The sequence below is a fragment of the Podarcis tiliguerta genome (genome assembly GCF_965153285.1).
Source record: "Podarcis tiliguerta genome assembly, chromosome: 11".
Classification (NCBI taxonomy): Eukaryota; Metazoa; Chordata; class Lepidosauria; order Squamata; family Lacertidae; genus Podarcis; species Podarcis tiliguerta.
In genome coordinates, this window is record NC_139544.1 from 11,073,808 (window position 1) to 11,085,355 (window position 11,548).

General features: G+C 41.4%; 1 long non-coding RNA gene across 1 annotated transcript; it reads left to right on the forward strand.

The window, feature by feature from the left end:
* The first annotated feature begins 9,051 nt into the window (after positions 1 to 9,051).
* On the forward strand, positions 9,052 to 10,687 carry LOC310660271. The gene is made up of 2 exons (XR_014503332.1): positions 9,052 to 9,091; positions 10,562 to 10,687. It is a non-coding gene; the product is annotated as an uncharacterized lncRNA (long non-coding RNA).
* Positions 10,688 to 11,548: the final 861 nt, after the last annotated feature.

Sequence of the window (11,548 nt, forward strand, 5' to 3'; positions counted from 1 at the left end):
GTTAGCAGAGTCTGTAACCTGAAACGTCTGTAACTCAAGGTACCACTGTTTAAGCTAAACAAGCTATAGATTAGGGACCCTACTCTCCTGGGCCCCCCAAAAAAAATTACAGGGAAAAAACTGGATCTACATTTCCAAAATATAAGATAAAAAACAAATAAAATAAAACCTACATACAGCAACAGTGTTTTGTGTTGTGTAGGCTTCTTATAGCCTATATTCAACACAAAACAGTAGCAATTTGTTGCTGACAAAGGACAGCTGGACATATAAAGGGCCCCATTACCTTCAGTAGCTTAGGGCCTCATCAAACCTAAATCCAGCCCTGAACAGCAGGGAGACCAAAGTACTTTAATGGGGAAAGGGAAATATTTTTCAATGCCATGTGGGTGAATGCAAGCAGATCTCTGCCAGGGCTTGTCTGTACCAGCTCTTAGACTTTGACAAAAGTTGATATTGTCTACTCAAAAAGAAAAGAAAGATGTGAAATAGATTTGGTGCTCAGAGGCATTCAAACAAGACACTCGCAAGTTATATTGTCCAAGGCATTTTTTCTGCTTCTCTTTGCTTGCCGTCTTTTAGGATTGACTGCATGCTGCATCAGCGAGAGAATCACATGAATGATGCCTCTCACTGGCAGCAACCAGCACTGATGAGACCATATAAACAAACTGTACCCCCTTTCAACTAATGCACAGAAGAAAAGTGAAATAGTGCAAAGGTTTCGTGCTGATAAAGGTAAAGGTAAAGGGACCCCTGACCATTAGGTCCAGTCGTGGCTGATTCTGCGGTTGCGGAGCTCATTTGGTTTTATTAGCCAAGGGAGCCAGCATACAGCTTCCAGGTCATGTGGCCAGCATGACTAAGCCGCTTCTGGTGAACCAGAGCAGCGCACGGAAACGCCGTTTACCTTCCCGCCTGAGCGGTACCTATTTATCTACTTGCACTTTGATGTGCTTTCGAACTGCTATGTTGGCAGCAGCAGGAACCAATAGGCAAGTCCTGTGGTTTAACCCACAGCACCACCCGCGTCCCTCTCTAATCTGTTTACTGTGGCACTATTGTGGTGCTGATAGGGCCTGTCAAATGACTATATCGACATTAACAGATTGGGAGATATTTCCAACTTGGTTGCTGGGACAAAGGAGACCGTTTTATTAGCGTATTCTGATTCACCCAGCAGTTAGCCTGCATTGACAATCTTCAAGTTCCCTCCCACCGCAAGTAAAAGCAGTAGGAGAACTGGAAGGTTGGGGGAAAAGCTACTAGAATAATTGCTTGCTGTCACTGTGAAGAATAAAAATAATGAACAGATCATGGAGTCCTTGATTAATCATTTTCCATAGCTTTTTAACCTTTCTCTTGTCTCATCAGAAGAATGAAAAGATCAAAGATTTGGTCGGCAGCTGACGTATAATGGATGGAGCTGGCTTTTGCAAACGCAGCTGTCACAGATATCAGAATGTATTTCCCCTCAAACTTGCTCCCACACTAAATCTCTGTATTATTATTATTATTATTATTATTATTATTATTATCTGTATACCACCCTATGCTTGCAGGTCTCAGGGTGGTCACAACATAAAATCACAATATAAAAACACAAAATGCACCATAAAAACAAAAACAACCCTATAATCTCCCTCTCCCCAACAGATTTTAAAAGGGTATTGGATGTCAATCAGCCAAAGGCCTGATTAAAGAGGAACGTTTTTGCCTGGTGCCTAAAGGTGTATAATGAAGGCACCAGGCAAACTTTCCCAGGGAGAGCATCCCACAGACAAGGAGCCACTGTAGATAAGGCCCCGTTCTTGCGTTGCTACCTTCCAGACCTCTCGAGGAGGAGGCACACGAAGGAGGGCCTCAGAAGATGATCTCAGGGTTTGGACAGGTTCATATGGAAAGAAGCAGTCCTTGAGCTACTGCGGTCCTGAACCGTTTAAGGCTTTATAGCTCAAAACCAGCACAGGATCAGTGTAATATGCTCAAATTGCTTTAAGCAAGCTGGCCGCTGAATTCTGCACTAGCTGAAGTTTCTAAACCATCTAGGCAAGCTAGAAGCAGTATCCACCCTCACTCAATGAATATGAAAAGCAAGGCTGGTGAGACATAGGGCTCCAGAGAGCATGTGGCCTGGGAAGAGAACCGGGGGCCACATAAAGAGGCCCAGAGGGCCACATTTGACCCTGTGGCTTGAGGATCCCCACCTCTCATTTAACTTCACAGATTGCATGGAAAAGAGGGGCTACTGCTGTAAGATATGCTAATAGCAGTGGCATCAGAAGCCAACTCTGCGTAATCACAGCGGCAATAAATTCAGTACACTTGAGAATACACTGAAAAGTGGAAAGAAGTCACCTTCCATTGACCTGGCACAAAAGATGTAGTCAGCAACAGAGAGGCATGTGATGGTGGCAAGGAAGGTGATGAGTATAATTAAAATGCTGCCTTACTGACTGCAACGTTACTTTCAAGCTCACCTTCATTTTATTGCTGACATCATAACAATGTACCTGGTAGATGTTTATGAAGCATTTAGTATATATAAAAAAAATCCCTGTGAATCTTCAGTGCAAAAAATATCCCTGAAGCTTCCTTGTTAGATTAAAAGAGAAAGAGTGGGAAACTTAAAAATAATATTCTGTATATATCAAAGTGATTCAGGCATAAAGCATAACAGGCTACAATGCTGGCAGTATAACAGAACCTTCAAACAACTACTTAATGCCCATATTTCTATGCCAATGGAGAAAAGAATCACACTAAGAATAAATGAAGCTTTGTTTCTCCTAAGCGCATCAAGTACAGATTTAATTTTTCTGCAGTGTGTCAAATGCCTAATCTAGTGCATGGCATTATTCTGCTTTGTTTGGAAGGGGCAAAAAAAAAAAAAAAAAAAGGCTCACAAAGTCAAAACAGAAAATGAAATACACCAAGAAACCAGCAAGTGTAAAAGGCAACATGCTAAACAAGGCTTTATGCAAGGGTACAGCGACCACCACTCATGCTACAGTACTTTATACAGTGGTACCTCGGGTTAAGTACTTAATTCATTCCAGAGGTCTGTTCTTAACCTGAAACTGTTCTTAACCTGAAGCACCACTTTAGCTAATGGGGCCTCCTGCTGCCGCCGCACCACCGGAGCACAATTTCTGTTCTCACCCTGAAGCAAAGTTCTTAACCTGAAGCACTATTTCTGGGTTAGCGGAGTCTGTAACCTGAAGCGTATGTAACCCAAGGTATCACTGTATATATATATATATATATATATATATATATATATATATGTTTTACAATTTAAAGTACTCATTTTTACATCTTTAAAATATCAGTGACTTCCCTTCCTCTCTTTCTGTGATTCATTTTACATATTATAAATCCCTGCATATTTTACAGAAACTATACCATTCAGTCTTCCATTATTGCATCCATCAAAACTTATTTACACTGTTGAATTTATCTTAAATGTGTACAGCTGAAAACACTGGCAGCATTATTTCCCATGTATTCAATAAACGTTTTCCAATCTTCTCTAAAGGTATGTTCTTCTTCTCTTGTTCTGTATGTTAAGTCTGCAAGCTGTGCATATTTTGTCAACTTAAGTGGGCATTCTTCTTTGCTTGGGACCTTGCTCATTTTCCGTTTGGGGGCTAACAAAACACGGGTCGCAGTAGTAGCATACATAAATAAAATTTTTTGACACCTGGGAATTTCAGTCTGAGATATCCCCAACAGAAAGGACTCTGGGATTTTTTTTGGGGGGAAGTACTTTTAAACATTTTTTTCAATTCATTATGAATTTATGAATCATTTCCCAATACTCTTTTACCCTTTTACAAGTCCACCACATATGAAAAAACGTTCCCTCAGTCTCATTGCATTTCCAGCACTTATCTGATTCAGTCTTATACATCTTAGCAAGCCTACTTGGAGTTAAATACCATCTGTAAATCATTTTCAAGTAGTTCTCCTTCAAAGAATAACATGCTGTGAACTTCTATGCAGCATTATTTTCCATATAGAGACATAGCCGGGATTTGGCCATTGGAAACAGTGTCTGGGCGGAAATTCAGATGTATGGGAACCCATGATGGAAGTGCATATTTGGGTGAATTTCCAAAAAAACTTCATTTTGTTTTGCAAAAAAAGTGGCCAAAAAAACAGCCCCTCAACAACTTTTGTGTCCGGCTTATCACTTTTTGAAATAGGACAATCTAAACCATCTCCAAAGCTCGTCTTTTTTTTTAAAAAAAATAATGTTTATTCGAGGTTTAAAAGTTACACAAAAAGGGGAAAAAAGAGAAAAGCGAAAAGAAAAAAAAGAAAAATATTACATAAAAAAGAAAGCAAAAACCCCCACAATACATCAAAACACACACACACAAAAAATACATAAACAAAAGCACAATATATCAAAATCCTTATCTTTCATTAACTTATTTCCTCGACCTCCTCACACCTCCCATTTTTGTATTCCAGTTATTAATTATATCATCTCCAAAGCTCGTCTGGAGAGATGAAGGGAAACCCATTATGGGTTCTGGTGGGTGAAGAGGAAGGAGAGGAAAGTAAACTTTTCTTTTAATATGTGCGAATGAGTGAGTACCGTATTTTTTCGTCTATAAGACGCCCCCATGTATAGGATGCCCCCTATTTTGGGGGACTCAATTTAAGAAAATGGGGGGAGATGGCACAGAGTTGTTGAGCTTTTTTTAGGGAGGATTGCCAAAAATCACTCACCCGCATGCATCGCAGAATCTGCCTTCCGGCTGTCCCATCACCAGCAGAAGATGCCTATTGCCCGCCCAACTGATGGACTGTCAGCCAATCAACACCAACTATTGACACAGCAACCAATAACACGCACAATAGCCACTGACAGCCGCAGCAGCAACCAATCAATTGTCCACCCCATGTATAAGATGATCCCCACTTTTTAGCATGATTTTTAAGCAAAAAAACATCGTCTTATACATGGACATTGATGCAGGGAGCAATCCAATCAGTATTCTGCATACACATTGCTACTGTTCAGCCTGCATTGCTTCAGCAGGTACAGGCCAATGATATCCGAATTATCCCCTGGCCACTTCATTGGCCACCACTGTAAACAAGTATCTTTGGTGTTTAACTTGAGCTGAGGATTACATGCTGATGAAGAACCATTTTGCAGGAGTCCTATGAGGAACAGAATCTGGCTGGTGATGCGTTCATCCTTGAGCACAGGCAGATTTTCTTTCAGATATCGAAGCTGATGGACTACATGGAATTGGCGGAAATGACTGGCAGAATCCGAGACCAGTGAGAAGAGTCGGTGGAAGAAGATTGGAAAAAATTCAAAGTATATTTACAGAAATACTGAAAAATTAATGAATGTTAGAAGAATGCTGGAATGAAGTTATATGGTTTTAGCATAAATGTTATAAAGAATTAAGCAAAAACTGATTGTTAATGGGCCAAAGTGGAAAATTTAAAGTTAGATTGTGTTAAGATAAACTATAGAACAAAAAAATTGAGAAAGAGGGAAAGGATCTGCTGAAACAGCTAATTGAACTAGAATACAAAAAAGGGAGGTGTGAGGAGGTCGATGAAACAAGCAAATGAAAGGTAAAGATATGGAAATATTGGATGTGTTTTTAAATGTTTTTGTTTTTCTTGTTGTTTTGATGTATTGTTTTTTGTTTTTGTTTTTATCTTTGATGTATTGTTTGTTAAAATTTTTATTGCTTCTTTCCCCCCTTTTTCCCCTGTAACTATTAAACTTCTAATAAATATTATTTAAAAAACAAAACAGATTTTCTCTCAGATATCACCCATTTAAGATGAGGAGGCAGGGATTCCAGGCAAGGTTGCCTTTCCCTCAGCAAATTAAGAATTTTCTGGAAGATGTGGCTGGAAGCAGCAAATATAAAGCAAATGTCGATTCACGTACTGCCTACTACCAGAGGAAGAGTAGATGCTCTGTCTTTCCATTCTCTAATATATTCGGTTCTAACCAGCAGAAAAAGATCGGAAACTAAATCTCAAAATGGGAGAAAAATACAGTTCTTACTCTCCAGCTCTTAGCTCTTGAAGGCTAATTTCTGAATTTTCCTCACACCTTTCAAAAATAGTTCTTCAAATTGTCAGGTCTAGAGCTGACTCATTTCCATTAAGTTGTGACACATTATGCAGTGCTAATGCTCATAATTTGAAACAGAGACGAATGTTCATTTCTTTCAGCTGTTTTCCTTTCAGTCTTCTTTCGCTGCTTGCTTTGAGTTTCATATCATTTTCACCACGCTGTTTTTAAAGCTGTGTGTGTGCCCAATTATTACCTCTTTAGCTTTTATTTTCACATGCAAAGTACATGTTTGACTGGTCAATATAATATTATTTGCATTTTGTCTGTAACATTGCTCAGAATCATTTGGACATTCTGTAAGTGAGCTGCCGTTGCCATCAGAATAAAAAAGCGCAAGATTAGTTTGCCCTTGAAAAATCATTGGGCACACATATCACAATAAATGTTAGCATTAGAACAGCAGTCTGTGGTTTACCATCTCTGCCTCTCTTTCTCTCACAATACCAAACACTGACAGTTGTATTTACTTTGGATAGTGCAGGTCCACATTCACAAACCCTCTAATAATTCTGAAACTAATGAGGATAATACACTTAAGGAAGGACCTCTGCTCTGTTTCCTCTTTGAACATTAGTGCTGGCCTGACAATGTCTTACATGAGATACTTCACAGACCTTAAACAAACAAGTCTTCATACTGAACAGTGACTAGGTTTTAAGGAGAAAACTACAGCATGAGGGTTGATTCATGTGTCCATCTTGAGTCCTATTTTCAGTAATTCTGCTGAGCCTAGACTTAAACGTGGCAAAATTCTACTGATTTTTATTTCACCTCACCTGTCATTAGGTTCTGCTGCACAGATTGCTCCCTCGATCCTGATCCCTGCTTCATTCCCTGGTCATGAGTTAGCATTACTGAGACTGATATATATTGGCAACAAAATGGATCTAAATATCCAAGCTCTGGTCTTGGCACTTCCTGCATTGCAATTTAGGAAGCCACTGCAAATGCTTCTTAAAGATCATTTGCAGCATTGTGGTAAATCAAGATCTTACCTGTTACCTTTGGTTGACAATTTAGATGCCTGATATCCAGGCTCCTGGTTACGGACATCCAGAGGTCATCTGAGTTTCCTAAATAAACCAACCATCTCCAGTTCTCTACGTCTTCTGCAAATAATCCAGGAGTAACTGTATCTGTCACAAACCAGTGTTTTCAGGGTTGAGGGAGAATAGGTTAATCCAGACAAATTGGAGATGATACTGAGAACAAATGGCCATGGTCTAGGCTGGGGCATGACCTCACTATGAGTTTCTGTGACATCAGGCAATGAAACTAGGGGTATTCCTGGTCTCCCTGGTCTCCTTGCTGCATCCTTAGAGGCAAATTGCAGTTACTGCCAACAAGCTCCCAGATCCTCCTGCTGCTATGCTGAGACTTTGCTTTTGTAACTTTCAAGCTTGATTATATCATCCACAGGAGTCCACCCTTAGGTGATTTGGAGGTTTCAACTGGAACTCAGCTACATTCATCACAATAAAGTAAAAAAAGAGAAAGAAATAAAAAAGGTAAAGGACAGCTTGATGGTGAAATTCAGTCAAAGGCCGCTATGGAGTTGTAGTGCTCATCTCACTTTTCAGGCCGAGGGAGCCGGCGTTTGTCTACAGACAGCTTTCCAGGTCATGTGGCCAGCATGATTAAACTGCTTCTGGCACAACAGAACACCGAAAAGCTGTTAGAATTCCTGCTCCATGACTGCAGTCATGAGATTGTTGTCTCTCACATGATGGTATATGTTTTGACTCCACAGAGTGGGAAGTGACGGAGACAGGATGTTTGTGTTACTGTGTTCCGTGAAGTGGGACTATTGTTCTTTGTTTTTTCTCTTTGCTGTCTGAATCTTGGGAGCGAGGGAGCCATGCTGCAGTGCTCCGTGTGTGTTTATATGTAAATAAAGTAGATTAGCCAAAATGCTGAGTTTCTGAGGTCTGTTACGCAAGCAGCGCAAACTCTGCACATCCCTAAGTGTGCCGATGTCTGTTGGCATCAGTCACTGTGGTGTTCGGGCTGAAGAAAGCTTTTGAAGCTCCCAAACAATTGACCAAGAGGGAGAGAACATACCAGTCGGGCATGTCTCTCTGCCAGGGTACTACTTGAGTGTAGGACAAGCTCATGGGAATGCAGCTGCCTGATGTCAATAGGCAGGGAGTTCCAAAGACTACATAAAAAGATTTCTTACAGCTGCAGAACAAGTGTTATGTGGTACCTGTAACAGTGCCAGTTCTGTAGATCAAAAGCGGTTGAATGGACATACGTGGCAAGGAGATCCCACAAGTAAACTGTTCCAAGGATTTATATACCAATAGTTACATCTTGACTTGCCAGTTGGTAGATTTTATTGTTTACAGCGAATGGCCATCGCAATATAATAAAAAAGTAAAGGACCCCTGGATGGTTAAGTCCAGTCAAAGGTGACTATGGGGTTGCAGCGCTCTTTTCGCTTTCAGGCCGAGGGAGCCAGTGTTTATCCACAGACAGCTTTCCGGGTCATGTGGCCAGCATGACTAAACTGTTTCTGGCACAACAGAACACCATGACAAAAACCAGAGAGTATGGAAACGCCATTTACCTCCCCGCCGCAGCGGTACCTATTTATCTACTTGCACTGGTGTACTTTTGAACTGCTAGGTTGCCAGAAGCTGGGACAGAGCAACGGGAACTCACTCCATCATGGGGATTTGAACCACTGACCTTCTGATTGCCAAGCCCAAGAGGCTCGGTGGTTTAGACCACAGCACCACCTGCTTCCTGAATAAACAAGCATACAATCACTGATAGGTCCACCTGCCATTGTGAGGCTCAAAGCAATGAAGGTGATGCCTCCTGATGCCATTGGCTGTGGGTTTCTTGTGATGTCACAAAAGCACTTGGCAACTGAGTGGATATAAAGGCAGGCCAAGGGGAAAGCCCTTTTCTGTTTCCAGTAGGACACACCTGGCTATAGATGTGATATTCAGCACCGCCCAGGTAGGGAGCAATAATAAGGCAAATTTGCTTGCTTGAAGGCTGCTGCTATCTGTGGTTGGACCACAGCACCACCCGCATCCCACATTCGTCATAAGAATATGTTTTGAATATTTTATAAACACCACCATATGGTGCCAGAGAGCAAAAAGGAGTTTATATTGATTTTTACATAGGCTTTGTTTTTGTTGTTTTAGCGCTTAAATTTCTGACTTATTTGTAGCATTTTTAAACCAGTGTCTAGATCTATCCCTGGTGCACAGTGCTACTTGACTGTTCTCTAACAGGTGTTTTGCATGAGTGATATAGGCTACCAATTTGCTGGTGATACCAGTTCAAGATGCTGGTTTTAGAGCCTTTCCTAGTCTGAGGCCCTCATCCTTTGTGTGAACACACTCCCAAGTTAAGGGAAATGTCGGTGGGTTCCCACAAGGCAAGGCACAATGATAACATCAAGAACCTTTATTGAACTACATAACTGGACAACAGGGGCAAAGCAACTGCTTAGATACCTTTCTGAAGGCCTGGGCCACTCCCACTCCCAACGTGTTTGGCTATCTAAACTTCCAAGCTATGAGTTTAAGGGCCAATGGTGGAGGCCGAAATCCTGAAATGTTCTGTGATTGGATATCATGTATCGAGTCTGAACACAGGGACTCAGAATCCTTAGTCCAGACTCAAGCTCAGGCAAACACAGACCACTGAATACATAACATTAAGATCTACTCAACAGGCTTTGTTGTCTGTGCTTTCTTTTCAATAAGTCCAGAGAATGAAGGCCAGGAGGCAGCCATAACTGAAATTGTAGAAAGCCCTCCCTAAAGTGATAAGCCACTCTCTTTGATCACTTTTGGAGGAGGTTGCAAGATATACCTCTTCCACAAGACTTTTGGCCAAGGCTAATGCTTTCTTGCCAACCTAGGTCCATATAGTTAAAGCTATGGATTTCCTGGTAGTGATGTATGGAAGTGAGAGCTGGACCATAAATAAAGCTGATTGCCAAAGACTTGATGCTTTTGAATTATGGTGCTGGAGGCGACTCTTGAGAGTCCCATGGACTGCAAGAAGGTCAAACCTATCCATTCTTAAGGAAATCAGCCCTGAATGCTCACTGGAAGGACAAATCCTGAAGCTGAGGCTCCAATACATTGGCCACCTCATGAGAAGAGAAGACTCCCTGGAAAAGACCCTGATGTTGGGAAAGATGGAGGGCACAAAGAGAAGGGGACGACAGAGGACGAGATGGTTGGACAGTGTTCTCGAAGCTACCAACATGAGTTTGACCAAACTGCGGAAGGCAGTGGAAGACAGACGTGCCTGGCGTGCTCTGGTCCATGGGGTCACAAAGAGTTGGACACGACTAAATGACTAAACAACAACAAATGCTTTCTGTGGCTGTTAATCTGTTAACATTATGATGTTTCCTGTTAAAACTGCCTTCTCTTATGAAGTAAACCACTCTGAATTTTTCAGAAATTGAATCATCATCATCTGCAGCAGCAGTTCATGCTGAAAACAAATCAGAGTATCAGGAAGCTATGGTGCTGGATAATGGTAACATGAAAAGAAGGTTCTAATTGATAAGAATTTTGCAAGTTAGGAGTTTGCGTCCCTGGTTTTTAAGCTATATTCCTTTTCTTCATTGAGCTTTTTCTTTTTCTCCATCTCCCCACACTTTCCCAAATCATCTCCCCACCCGGATACTCACTTTCTCTTTGCCCATGTTTTATTAATCCAACTCTCGGAGTCATTTATTCTCGAGAGTCGCTGCCTATACTTTCCTTTCAAGTTACCGCACCTGCTTCGTAAGGTCCCTAATTGTTAAACATCCATCACTTAGAAAATTCTAATTTCCCTATTGTTCACAAATGCTTCCAGGGTGCTGACATGCTGGCTCATTTAAGAAAAACCTTTTTAGAGAAAGGTCAAATAGAAAAGAATTATTCCACTTGTAGCAGGAACAATGTCTTTTCCTCTGTTTATTGGGGGGCGGGGAGGAGGCTAATTTGCCATACCCCTCCTCCCCCTGCAAGAAGAGGTGGCATCTCCCTAGGGATAGATGTTACAACCTGAGGACGATTCTGCCCAATGTTCCACCCAACATTCACCCCACGTTCCACCCCACATTCTCCCTTCTTTATTCAGCATCCATCCTGCGGCCCCTTTGCGGTATGGGCCTACAAGCTAATCTTCTGTTTTCCAGGGTCTGAGAAGGAATTTTTTGGGGGGAGATGCTTGGATGTCACTTGTTCACTTACTCTACACCAGGGGTACACAACCTAAGCTTCCTGCAGCCAATCAGAAGACGTGCTTGGGTTTTCGAACGTTTTGGAAGTTGAACGGACTTCCAGAATGGATTCCATTTGACTTCCAAGGTACAACTGTATATAAAATCAAAATAAAAAAAATAACCCAATAACACCCCCCAAACAGAGCCATGTTTTTAAAGGGTATAGGATG